The following is a 12,885-nucleotide window of genomic DNA, read 5'->3' on the forward strand; positions in this document are numbered from 1 at the left end:
AACTTCTGTGTTTATAGCTGTCCGCATGTGGGGAGACTCACCACACAGCAGTAATTTAGTGTCAGAGGCAGGGCAGAGGAGTGTAGTTCCTCTGTCCTCAGGGACTCCCGCTGTGCCCTAATAGCTGGGCACCTGCACCCTGGGGAAAGTAGTATTCAGGCTTTCTTCCTTCCCTGGCTCCCTTTCATCTGTGATCTGGATCCCCGACTCTAATGACACCCTAGGTCAGTCTGGTGCTTGTCTCCTGGCAGGGTAAAGCGCCTCCTCTAGATGCTCCCTTTTATCTTCATATGGTCCCAGAAGGTAGGGTGGGGACGTGATTATACCCATCCCAGAGTGGGAGAGTGAGGTTGTGTGGCCAGGTGGTAGTCCGGCTCAGAGTGGCCGGGTTTGTCTCTTAGGGAGATTGGGAGCTCAAGTGTGCCCTGGCCTGTGACGGGCCTTTAGCTCAGCTCACCTCTGCTGCTTGGCCCAGTACCAGTCAGGGAAAGAGCCCGGTGCTCTGCTCCTGCTAGGGGGTGGTCCTGTCAACCTTGCTCTTGGGTGCTGCAAGGCTGACCACCAAGGCTCTATTGCCTGCCGTGCCAGCTGGGGGCCTCCAGGCAGGTCCCATGGCCCATTGGCCTCAGCCCTGGGAAAACAAAGCCTGGGCACGAGGACAAAAGAGCAGGCTGCTCCCATTTGTCATTCAGGGCCAGAAATTCCCATTCCCATAACCTTAACATTCAGTTTGAAGAAAAGCAGCCTGAACCGTGATCGGGAGGCTAGGCTGCCCCGCTTCAAAGTCTATTAGGAATGTCTAGGTGGCCCCGTGTCCATCTTGGGCCTGGCCGAGGTCTCCATGGCTGCCTTCCCCACTTCTATATCCTGTCTCCTAATGCCTACAGCCTTCTGGCACAGGGTGCTTTCTGCTCTTGCTGGATCAGCTCTTGCCTCCCCTGCACTGACTGACTTCCTCTTTACCTCGCTAGTTTTCTGTAGCTGCTGTATTTGGACTCCAGACGACCTGAACAGTTAGTTAGTCATTCTTCCCACACCGGTCTTCCTCTGGTGAGCCATGTGGTCTGTTTCTTAGTTTGAGTTTGTTTGTTTGTTTGTTTTCTTCGAAACAGGGTCTTACTATGTAGCCCTGGCTGTCCTGGAACTAGCTCTATAGACCAGGCTGGCCTTGAACTCACTCAGCTCTGCCTGCAGGTGTGCGCCACCATGCCCACCTGCCAAGTTAAACAGATGTGTTCCTCCTTCTTGGAACCAGAGGAGAGAGATCTTCCTCACGAGAACCTGTTGGCAGGTGGGCATGCCCTCTGACCCTCTTGCTAAGCTCCCTGGGAGCGGAGCTTACGGAGTGAATAGGACACAGTCTCAACTCCCTCTCTACTGGGAGGGTGTGGCTTCCTCTCCTCCAGAGCAAACCAGACTCCTTTGCTGGGAGCACTGGCCCTGGCTGATGCAAGCCTTGTTTAGGATGGGCTGACCCATCTGGAGGCTGAGCAGTTGGGAAGGAGCCCAGATAACCTTGACTCCACCCGCAGTTGCCTCCGCAGCCTCCAGCAGATGCCCTCATCCCTGGCACTTCCACTGCCCCATCTCCAACCTCAGCTACCCAGGTTACCTCAGCAAACAACCCCCAGAGGCCCTGTGGTGTGAGTCAGAGCCCTGAGTCCCTTAGTAGCTTTTGGTTCCCACACCCAGGAATCCAGGTCCCAAAATGCAGGTCTATGTGCATCAAGTAAGCTGTTGGGACCTGATGTTTGTCCTGGCTACCAGAGAGTCAACTACAAGTCAGGCTTCAGAGGATTCTCAAAAGTTGGGCAGGCACGTTGGACCCAGTGCTAGGACCACCTGAGCTCAGCCTGCTGTGCAGACCACCCCCAGTCAAGCGAATGCTCCCCTAGGCTGACCCCTCACTCCCGGGAACAGACTCCCTACAGTCTGCCCAGCTTTACCTCCGCTGAAGCTTTTCCCATTTCTGCTGGGTCCACAGGATACCTCCCCCCGAACTCCGGTACTCCTACGGGGGGGGGGGGGGGTGCCTAGGGCAGTCCTGGCTGAGCTCCCAGGATAAGTCTGACAGGCAGAACTGGGATGGGCCCCAAAGAAATGTGTTGCATGTCACAGCCTGTGCCAGGATGAAGGGCCTCTACTACTCTCCCAGTCACCTCCCAGCCTGGGGTTCCTCAGCCCATCCCAGACAGGCGCAAGAGGGGTGCATCCTCGCGGCCCCCACCTACACCAGGGCCTGACTGAGCTTAAGGCTCCGCCTCTGACGTTGCCCTTTTAAGAGCCCTCCCAATGGGGGCGGGGTACTGCAGGCAGAGTCTTGCAGAAACCCTGCGCTCTGCAGCTCCCCCACCAAGGTGCCTGGAAAGACCTATATCCCAGTTCTCCAGGCTTTGGTCAGAGGCAGAGGGTCCGGGGGTCTCTGAGGGAACAAACCCCCTTTCCTGGCGGTACGGATCCTCCCTAGCTGCTCTCACGGGCTGGTTTGAAAACCCTGCATTTTGGAGTCTCATATCCCTTAGTAAGATGGGTCCCCACCCTCTCGCCTACAGGAGCCTGCTGTCAGAAACAGTCTGTGAAATTACATTTGCTGAGGTGTAAATTGCTGATAAGAAGGTATGACCCTTAAGGGACAATTGGATTTTAAATCCTGAAACTGAAGAATTAAGCTCCGAATTGAGAATAGCATCCACCCCTTCCATCTTGTGTCAGGGAAAAAAAAAAATTCTTTTTATTATTTCAAATAACCCCTATCCTTGTGCCCAGTGTTTCATACTCTGTCTCCTGGGTCTTATTCTTAAGCTAGCTTTCTCAAATTTCCTCTCCTCATCCTCTCCTCTGTCCCCTCTCCCCCAATATTAACCTGATTACCCTGTCCCCCATCTTTTGACGGCATCCTAGCTGGTTTTATTTTTATTTTTCAGATTCCTATCAAGAGATTCTTGCAATTCTACCGCCTCATCAGTATCCCCAGCCCTCTGGTGTCTCCCCCTTAGGGGAATGTGGAATGTCTCAGATAGAAGAAAGTTGAGTTGCAGAGGGAAGGTTTGAGTTGAGGCTAAGGAAGTAGCCTGGGAAAAAACAGCACCTGGCTGTTTCCATAAGCATCTGGGACCTTGTTTTTCCAAATGCCTGGTCTTCAGCAATGCTCAGGACTCCCAAGCATGCAGACTGAGCCTCTCCGGGATCGCAAGCCCCGAATCCTTACCTGACCGGCCCTTGTCCCCACAATATGTCCATGTGTATCCCTGCCCCAAACACCCAGGACTTACCCTTGGCAGTTTCCTGCTCTGCATCTCAGGCCAGTCTGCACCGAGTTCTCATGGTGAGATCTGCTCATCTGCTGGTATACAGACCACAGGTCCCCTGCAGACACGGCTGCCTTAGAGTGCCAGAATAGCCGGTGATGGGTCAACCAAGATCCTCCTCTGGGAAGGGCTGGTGACGTGGCTCAGCTGGGAAAACCACTTACCTACCACCAGGCATGATGAATAGAGTTGGATCTGCAGGACTCAGATGTGGAGGGAGAGGACCAGCTCCTGCAGGCTGTCCTCTGACCTCTGAAAGCATACACATATACACACAGTGAATAAGTAAAGGGGGGTTCCCTTTCCCATTTTCATAGAAAAATCTTAGCGAACACGGTCTGGCAACAGCAGCTGTCTCAGTCCACACCAGACTGGTTGGTCAGACCCAGTGTCTCGCCAGAACTTCATTCATGTGTTTTCTGCCTATGCACTACCTCCTCCGTCTCTGTGGCAACCTTAACAGCTAAGTTATTAACAGCTTTGCGGTTTTCTGCACAAGCCTCAGCCCCAGGCTCCGCCTTATCCTTGCTGTGCTCAGGGACCACAGCCAACCTCAGCTGACATTTGGGATGGACCTTAACGTCGTTATAGAATACTAGTTTTTTAAAATTATTTTTATTTTATATGCATTGTATGTCTGTATGAAGGTGTCCAACTCCCTGGAGTTGGAGGTACAGACTGGTCAACTGCCGTGTGTGTGCTGGGAATTCAACCCGGGTCCTCTGGAAGAGCAGCCAGTGCTCTTAACCGCTGAGCCATCTCTCCAGCCCCAGAATGCTAGCTTTTTAAGTCATCCCTAATAAATATCTTGGGCACTGTTGGGGCGTCAGGCCTGCTGTCTCTAGGTACAAGTGGCAATAAGGATGCAGATTTGAGGCTAAGGGGACACCCAACCGCTTCCCAGATGGAAGTTCCAGGCATGAAGAGACACCTGCCAGACATCTGTGCCGTCTGCCTATCAATTCGTTTACTTGCTCATTTGATTCATATTTCCTGAGTGTCTACTATGTGTCAGGTCACATACTAGACGTGAGGTGTTTGGGACACAGTCTCCCCAGTCCTGTGGATAACAGCTGTGCACCAAGTAAATGACAGGTGCATGCCCTGTGTAATTGCTAATTGCCAGACATGAAGAAGGGGGCATTTAAGACTCTTCTGTTCAGCAACTGGGAAGAGGTCCAGTATCCATAACAGAATGAGGCATAGAGGGAGAATCTAGGCCACTTTATGGGTTAAATATTTTGGGGTTTTTTTTTTTCAGTGTGCAACAGGGCAGGATTCTCAGAAGGAAAGCAACATACTCAAACTTCATTGTGAAATGTTACTCTCTGAGCTAGTTCCAGGACAGGAACCAAAAAGCTACGGAGAGACCCTGTCTCGAAAAATCCAAAGAAAGAAAAAAGAAATGTTACTCTCTGTGAAGGACACCAGGAAAGGTCCTTAAATCATATAAATCCTTTGAGGGCCTGGTGGCTCACACCTGGGTGCAGAGGCAGGTGGGTCTCTGTGAGTTCAAGTCCAGCCTGCTCTACATAGTGTGTTCCAGAACACCAGGGCTGTGTAGACAGACCCTGTCTCACAAAATCGGGAAAAGCCAAACCAAAATATAGATAAATCCAAAGTGTGGCCCCTTAACAAGAAAATAGGCCTGGACCCTTTAGACTGTGTCATTTAAAAGAAAGAGGGAAAGGGGAAGTGCCATGTGGGGCAGAGAGGTGACTCAGCGGGCAAAGGCACTTGCCAAGCCGTGACGACCTGAGTTGGGCTCCAGATCCCAAACTGACCTTTGACCTCCACGGCACATTATGGCGAGCATGCGCCCACACTCATATAACACATACATACCAAGCATACCGGTAATAATAAGTTAAAAGGCAGCACACGACTAGACACTATGCACAAAAAAACGGCTTGAAAGCAGAAACTTCAAAAGATAGTTAAGAGTTTCACTTGGACTGGGCATGAGTTCATGCTAGGAACTCTCATTCATGCTCCTGGTTGTGGCCATGGCAGAGCCTCTGTGGATGAACAGGGGAAGGGAGCTGCGCCTGCATCTCTGGTGCAGCCTGCTGAGGGGCCCAGAGTAGAGGTAGTCCAAAAGCTGTGGGAAATACGGCGGTGCCGACAGTTGTTGAACGTAGGGAGAAAGTATGTATGATAGCATCCTTTTTAACTTATTTTTTCGAGACAAAGTGTTATGTATCCCGGGCTAGCCTTAACCTCCCTATTCAGCCAGGATGATTGCCTTGGCCTTCCCGACCCTCCTGCCGCCACCACTTAGGTGCTGAGACCTCAGGCTTGTATCACTGAGCCCAGTTTCTGCAGTGCTGTGGTCTGAACCAGGGCTCCAGGAATGCTAGACAAGCGTCCCATTGAGCTCCATTCCCAGCGTGTCTTGTTTTGTTTGCTTTTGAGACGGGGGTTTCCTGGTGTGGCTCTGGCTAGCCTGGAACTTGCTATATAATCCATGTTGCCCTTGAACACAGTCCTGGGATCAAAGGTATGTGCCCACCACACACTTTTTCTCATCCTCTGACTCTTTATATTCTTCCCATCCTCTCTTCTCCAATATTCCCTGAGCCTTGGGTGGGGGTGGGCTGATCCAAACGTTTAAGGCTGAGCACTCGACAGTGTCGATTCTTAGCAGTTTGGCCGGTTATGAGCCTCTGGATTAACTCTGGAGAAACTTCTCTAGCCAAAGTTGAGAGCAGCACTGCTAACCCCTGGATATAAACATAGCTGTTTAGAAGGCAGCTTGACAATGTGACCATTTAGCAAAGCAAGTGGCCTATGTCCTTTCCAGCCAAGGGCTTTTGACCAGGCTTACAGTACCTGACATAAATTTGCTAGTGTGGGAGGGACCTCGAATCCAATCAGAAATTAGCTGATTACCCCATAACTCTCGTGCCACTATCGTGCCAGTGGGTACATCGTGTAGCGTTCAGGGTTTACCGCTGAGTGAGCCCACTGCTGACCTTTCTCCCCGGTGGCCTGTCCAGCACCTTCTGCACTATGAAAGTTGGCCAGCAGGGAAGAAGTTTGCAGGTCAGTTCCAGCCAGAATCTTCTACGTCCTATAACCAAGGTGCGCCGTGTCTTCAGCAACAGCACCTTTTCATTTTTGTTTGCTTCCTATTTTGAGGCAGCTCTCACACTATAGCCTTGGCTGGCTCGCTCTGTAGACCAGGTTGGTCTCATAGAGATCCACCTGTCTCTGCCTCTCTAGTGCTGGGATTAAAGGCATGCGCCAGCAACAGTTGGGTCTACCATCCTCTTCTGGTGGGCAACCAAGAGCAACAGCCATAAGCTGGGTTGTTTGGGGAAACTGTGGCCTTCCTGAGAGGTGTACAACACCTGGAACTGAAATTTTTATTTCATGCAGGGTCATGTGTTCAAACTCCACATTAACACACACACACGCACACACACACACACACACACACACACTGATTTATTTATGCATTTTGTGTACACGAATGCCCCGTCTGCCTGCAGGCCAGAAAGGTGCATCAGACGGTTGTGAGTCACCATGTACTTGCTGGGAACTGAACTCAGGATCTCTCTGGAAGAGCAACCAGTGCTCCTAACTGCTGAACCATCTCTCCAGCCCACATACACATTTCTCTAATTAAATTGCTTTAATTTAATTCTCTAATCTAATTTAGATAACTTAGTAGGTTTCCATAAGGGTTTTGGCTAAGCCGTGCCCCACCCTCCCCTCTCATTTATCCCCTCCCCCATTCCCACTTAAACCTTTAATCCCCTATTCATCCTCACCACTTTCTCAGCCCAGGTCATTCTCGAGAATTTACACTTAAATTGTGTGTGTGTGTGTGTGTGTGTGTGTGTGTGTGTGTGTACAGGACCAGATCATTCTGGTAAGTTCTTTAAGAACTTACATTTAAAAATTTTTATTATTAGGGGGGGTGGGGGTGGGGCTTGCCGCAGCATGTGTGAGGAGGTCAAAGAACAATTTTGTGAGTTTGTTTTCTCCTACCTTCGTGTGTGTTCCAGGCTTCAAGCTTGGGTCTGTAGTGTCATCAGGTGAGCCAGTTCCTTCCTCTCCCTCCCTCCCTCCCTCCCTCCCTCCCTCCCTCCCTCCCTCCCTCCCTCCCTCTCTCTCTTTCTTTCTTTCTTTCTTTCTTTCTTTCTTTCTTTCTTTCTTTCTGTGAATTAGTTACTTTCCTAATTCCCTGATAAACACCATGACCAAGGCAGCTTGTAGAAGGAAGGGTTTATTTTGGCCTACAGTTCCGGAGGTATAGTCTTTCTCTGCTATTCTATCAGCGCAGCAGGAGCAGCAAGCTGAGCGCTCCCGTCCTGTCCTGACTGCCCTAGATCTCCAGACATAGACCGGGCTCTAAAGTCTCAAAGGCTACCTCAGTAACAAACTTCCTCCAACAAAGCTGACCCTCCTAAGCCTCCCACAGAGTGCCATCAGTGGGCACCAAGTGTTCAAATGCCAGAGAGGACCCCTTCCCCCCATTGAAACCGCCATGGTGTGTGTGTGTGTGCTCATGTGCTCACGAATACATGCACACAGAAGTCAGAAAACAACCTCAGCTGTCCGTCCGTTCCACAGGTTCAAGCTTTTCAGGTTGCTGATTAGATCTGCCAGTTCCCACCTTCCCAGTGCTGGGACTATAAAAGTAAACAGAAATGCTTAGTTATTTTTCTGTGGGTCCTGGGCTTGGAACTCAAGCCTTCAATGCAAGGCAAGCAGCATTTTACCTACTTCCCTCCCGACCCAGCTGCTTCAGAAACACCCTGCCTAAGTTAGCATTAGAGCCAGGGCCATGCCTTATCCCAGTGTGTGCTTGCCATAGGCCTAGAGACTAGTCTTCGATATAGTTCCCAGCACACCACACACACACCTTTTTTTTATATTTATTTATTTATTATGTATACAATATTCTGTCTGTGTGTATGTCTGCAGGTCAGAAGAGGGCACCAGACCTCATTACAGATGGTTGTGAGCCACCATGTGGTTGCCTGGAATTGAACTCAGGACCTTTGGAAGAGCAGGCAATGTTCTTAACCACTGAGCCATCTCTCCAGCCCCCACACACACCTTTTTGAGTTAGGGTTTAGCTATATTGTATGGACTGACCTGGGACTCTGATTCTTCTGCCTCAGTATCCTACCTGAGCCTCCAAAAGTAGCTGAGATTACAGACATACAGTATATTCTCTTAGGTCTGTCAGACTTCATTGGACCTGGGTAGGAACAGGGAGGCAGAAGACCCAGAGTTCCTTATACCTGAAAATTTCCATGAGGCAAGCAGCCCTTCTAGGGGGCTCAACAGCACGGTCACCCCATTTTGAGTCTCCGGTGATGCATATAAGACTTGCAATTTTCCCTCCTGTTCCAGGAAGGTGGAAAAAGCTGAGGGGTGAGAGGAGGCAGCTGTCTGTCCCCCTAAGGGGTTGAAGCTAGGGGGAGATTAAGTACTATTTGCCAGCTGTGTCCAGAGATGAAAGAAGGGTTCCTTACACACCCCAACCTGTCTTCCTTGAGCAGAAAGGCCGCTCGCTTACTTGGAGGAAGAGCTGGAGGCCCCGAGCCTTCCCTGGCAGCCCTGGCCTCCTGGCTGGGTTTCAGAACCATGGCCACATTCCAGAGTCCAAGTTGCTCTTTCCTCTACCCGAAAGCTCATTTTGGTAGCACAGGGAGCCAGATGAGCAAAGAGCTACAGTTTCTGCATGCGTTGGCTTGGGCCTTCATCAAAAACGAGTCTCATTACCCAACCCCAATTCAAAGGATAATTAACAGACGGTATAATTTCCAAGCATTCTCTGCACCACATGGCTATTAAATGAAAAGCAAAATGCCCACACAATCCCTAGATCCTCCCAAACAGGAGTCTGAGGAAGTCAGGAAAGGCAGAGCCCTGGGCAGACCACTTACACCAATCTGGAGGGACTTTGTCCAGGGGAAGGAAGTTCATCTTGGGTTAGATTGTAGGTTACTCCAGGGGTCCTCCTCCAACCCTACCCACCCACCACTCTCAGGAAAACAGTCTAACACAGCCTTCTACCCAGCTTCTCTTATAGTCCCTGCAGAGGAAGGAAAACTGGCTTGTCATTTTGGACATGGCTGTGAGGCCACATGGGGTTCTCGGGTCTATCTAGAGCAAAGGTGGGAATCCTTTACTGTGACCTTGCTGTGACCAGAGGGCAACCATGAAAGACGGCATCTGAGTCAATGCTCTTCCAAGCAGATCCCTAAGGATCCCCGAGGTCCTCAAAGCAGCCCAGGGATTCTCGGTTGGAGTGACAGGAGAAGGGGAAGACACAGGCTCCATTCTTTATCCCAGACATCTGCTTCCTAGCTGAAGACTGGGGTCAGAGAGATGGCTCAGGGGAAAGTGTGTTCTGTCCAAGCCTGGCACTCGGGGTCCAAGGCCTGAAACCCTCTGTGGAAGGAAAGAAACAGTTCTCAAACGTTGCATTTGGTTATGGCACATGCCTTTGATCCTCAGGGGCAGAAGGAGGCTGATCTCTGTGAGTTCAAGGCCTGCCAAGGTTACAATAGTGAGACTCTGCCTAAAAAAGAAACAAGAAAACAAAAATAAGGAAAAAAAATCACACACATGCAATAAAACAAAGCAGTGAAAAATTCAAAAACATTACATGCAATAAATCAAAAATTTTTAATTAATCAATTAAATTAATTGGGGATTAAATGAAACAGAGATTCACTATGCAGCCTTGGCTGGCCTCAGACTCACAGAAATCTACCTGCCTTTACCTTCCAAGTGAGTACTGGGATTAAAGGTGTGTGCTACCATGCCTGGCTAAAAAAAATTTTAATTTTTTATGTATAGGGGTATTCTGCCTGCATGTATGTCTGTGCACTATGCCAGTGTAGGCCAGAAGAGGGGATTGGATCCTCCAGGGACTAAAGTTACAGCTGGTAAGGAGCCACCATCTAGGAACTAGGGTCCTCTGGAAGAGCAACCAGTGCTCTTAACCACTGAGCCACTCCAGCCCCTAAAGTTTTTTATGGGAAAGATCTTCCACTATAGCCCATCCTCCCCACTCAGTCCAGTACTGGAGATAGAATCAAGAGCGTTGAGTAGCTAGGCAAATACTGAGCTCTATTCCCAGCTTGCCAATTACACTTTTGTTTTCGTTTCTGAGACAGGATCTCCTGCAGCCAGAATACCTAGCCAAGGTTGATCTGATCCACCCGCCTCTGCTTCCCAAGTGCTGGGATCTTAGGCCTGAGTCACCGGACTCAACTTAAACCTTTTATTTTATTTTATTTTATTTAGTGTGTGTGTGTGTGTGTGTGTGTGTGTGTGTGTGTGTGTATGTGTGTGTGTGTGTGTGTGCTTGCTTGCTTATGGAGTATAGCAGTTGATATTTGTTTTTTGTTGGTGGTGGTCTTATTATTTGTGTTTTGGCTTGGGGTTTTGTTTTTGTTGTTGTTTTGTTTTGTTTTAGCTATCCTGGAACTAGCTCTTGTAGACCAGGCTGGCCTCAAACTCATAAGAGATCCACCTGCCTCTGCCTCCTGAGTGATAGGATTAAAGGTGTGTACCACCACTGCCCAGCTGGTATTTGATATTTTTGAGACAGAATCCAACAAACCTTCACGGCATCAGTTAGGCTGACCAGCGGACTCTTAGGATCCTCCTGTGTCTGTTTCCCTGACACCGAGAGGACAGATGTGCGCTACTGTGCCCAGCCTTTTAATTAATTCATTTCTTTTTATTTTAGAGACTATAATATAATTACATAATGTCTCCATCTCTTTCCTCCCCTCCAGCCTCCCCATATACCCTTCCTTGCCCTCTGACAAGCTCAGGCTTCTTTTTTCATTGTTGTTGCATGCATATACACATTTATGTATACATGTATGCTCCTATAAACAACCTGCTCCATCTGTATAACGTTACTTATATTTTTCAGGGCAGACCATTTGGTATTGGATAAGTGCTGGTACTCTTCCCTGGCAAAGACCATTTCTCCCTCTCTGAATTCCTTAGTTGCCTGTAGTTCTTTGTGTAGGGCTGAGGCCTCCTGGTCCTCTCCTGTCTACTTTGGCGCGTCTACTATTGTCCTTATTCAGCTCATGTTTGGGCAGTCGCGTTGGGGTTACTGTGTTTATGGGGTGTTGGGAATCCAAACTCAAGACCTCATTCTTGCACAGTTGTCGTTGTGTGATGTTAAGCTCTTAGGACTCTTTCGGGGGGCACCCGCCACCCAGCTCCCAAATGAACCACACGAGAAGTCTTATCCTTAGTTACAAACATCCAGCCTTAGCTTGGCTTGTTTCGTGCTGCTTTCCTTAACTTAAATTACCCTGTCTACCTTTTGTCTCTGGGCTTTTCCCATTCTCTTACTTCTGTAAATCTTCCTCTGACTCCATGGATTGCTGTGTAGCTGGGTGGCTGGTCCCTAATGTCCTCCTCCTTCTCTAGCTACTTCTCCTTCCCTCTTCTCCCAGATTTTTCCTCCTATTTGTCCTCTCTGCCTTCCAGCTTGGCCTATCCTTTCTCTTGCCTCACTATTCGCCATTCAGCTCTTTATTAGACCATCAGGTGTTCTAGACAAAGCATCACAGCTTCACAGAGTTAAACAAATACAACATAAACAAAAGTAGCACACCTTAACACAATATTCCCGACAAAGCAGTTACTTGACTGCCGGAGCCATCTCCTGGAACCCGGATCAGATCGCCACCTACTCTAAGCTTCTGGAAATCAATTACTTTACTGACAAATCATTCTGTAAAAGAGAAATTGACCAAGGTCACATAGATAGGATGTGAGGGTTGGGGACAAGACTGGAAACCCTCAGTCTCCTTCCTCAGACAATCTGACACCCCCATTTCTCAGGGTGTGAGAGGGAGAGAGGCTCTCTGACTTGCCCAGCCTTACTTACTGGCTCTTTGGGACCAGATTCTTGTACGTACCCCTCTCGTGGGTTTTTCATACCCCTTCCGGAAGAAGGTCCGTGAAGGGCTCAGAAATCCCGCACAATGTGACTCTGTGTAGTCACAAAACTGCAGTAGAAGGAGGACAGACGTTGGACATTGATCTGGAGGGACCAGGGGGCCTGACTATAGATCAGTGGAGCCACGTGTCCTAAGACCCCGGAAGCCCGGGTCCTCCTCTGCAACCAGCTCTCGCTGGGCCTAGAAATCCGGCAGTTGTTAGTGTATTTGCTGTTCTGGAGCTCCTAGTTTACCTCTCCTGAACTGCCCAAGTGGTACCCAAGATGTATCGAAGGTGTGCTTTTTGGAGGCATCCAAGTAAGATTATAACTTCTGGGATCTGGGGGTGTCTTTGTAAGTGTTGAACAAAGTCTTTTTAGTTCTGTCTGCCCCCCGCCCCCCGCCCCACGAAGGCCTTCAGAAGATTTTGAAAGGGGGCTGGAGAGATGGCTCAGCGGTTAAGAGCATTGCCTACTCTTCCAAAGGTCCTGAGTTCAATTCCCAGCAACCACATGGTGGCTCACAACCATCTGTAATGAGGTCTGGTGCCCTCTTCTGGCCTGCAGGCATACACACAGACAGAATATTGTATACATAATAAATAAATAAATATATATAAAAAAGAAGATTTTGAA

The sequence above is a fragment of the Microtus pennsylvanicus genome, chromosome 7 (assembly GCF_037038515.1).
Source record: "Microtus pennsylvanicus isolate mMicPen1 chromosome 7, mMicPen1.hap1, whole genome shotgun sequence".
Lineage (NCBI taxonomy): Eukaryota > Metazoa > Chordata > Mammalia > Rodentia > Cricetidae > Microtus > Microtus pennsylvanicus.